Source organism: Otolemur garnettii, unplaced genomic scaffold (genome assembly GCF_000181295.1).
Source record: "Otolemur garnettii isolate 467f Iridium unplaced genomic scaffold, OtoGar3 scaffold00027, whole genome shotgun sequence".
Lineage (NCBI taxonomy): Eukaryota > Metazoa > Chordata > Mammalia > Primates > Galagidae > Otolemur > Otolemur garnettii.
The window spans coordinates 15,999,727-16,000,889 of NW_003852422.1; positions in this window are offsets into that span (position 1 = coordinate 15,999,727).

The following is a 1,163-nucleotide window of genomic DNA, read 5'->3' on the forward strand; positions in this document are numbered from 1 at the left end:
ATCAAACTCACTGCAGTCTCCCACACCTCGCAGCCCCTCCTCAGTTCCTTCCTACCCTTTGAAACCGCAGAAGCAGACCCAGCCTCAGATGGGAGTTTCAATTTCCAATTTGCTGTCTACACCCTGAGAGGGGTGGAAACCAACAGCAGCTCCAAGTCACACGAGCACCACAGAATCTTGGGGACCAGGTCTGCCTGTGCCTGATGGAGAGAGGCAGGACTCATTTGTAAGCGCAGCACAAACAGGAAGACATCTGATGGATGAGTTGGAATTTGATCAGTCCCAGCAGAGACACTGGACTCTGTCTGGGTAGGAATGAGGCGTGTCATCTCAGATCTGAGTCAGAGGCACCTGGTTAATGGTGCCAGACACCAGCTCTGAGTCACTCTCTGCCTTCCCCATCGTTTGTATCTGTAGAGGGATATGCCTCAGAAGCACCACATTTACCCAGGATGTAAGGCAGGAAATTCGGGCTGCCTCTCTCTTCTCCTCAATCCATCTCCCACTCTGCCATCTAAGTGCTCTCGTCAAAGCAGTCATGTCTCAGCGACTGCCCTCCACTCCCCCACCTGACCCTGGACTGTTCTCATTACTTCCCTTTTCCTGTAGTTGCTACAACCAGCTATGAGGAATTTTGTGCAAGAAAAGTGTCAGGACTAACGCGAGAAAGAGAGAGGAGAGAGCGAGGCGTAGGAAAAAGGTTCATTTTGATTTGACTTTATGTTCCATGCTACTTCATATGAAACAGTTAAGACCTTTTAAAATTGGCTCTTAAATTTAACTGTATACTCTGTTTTTTTTAAAAAATGTTCGGGAGACATTTTCTTAAGCTTGATACATCAGTGAGACTCAATGCTGTCTGCAGGAATTTATTAGACTCAGGAAGGCAACACTCCGTGATGCTGGGCACCCTGGAACAAGACCCAGGAAATCAGACCGTTCTCCTGACTGTGCCCTACATAGCAGTGTCCCTTTTAGCACCCATCTTACTCCTTGGACTTCAGTTTTCTCCCCTGTAGAAATAAAGTTTGGCCTCTAGTATTCTGTGGCTAGTAAGAATTCTAGGGAGAAAAAACATGTAGCCCTGTTTTCCTATAATTTAGAAAAGTTACATTGTAGCCCTTTTCTGCCTAGTTTGCAGCAGAAGAATATAATCATTTTCC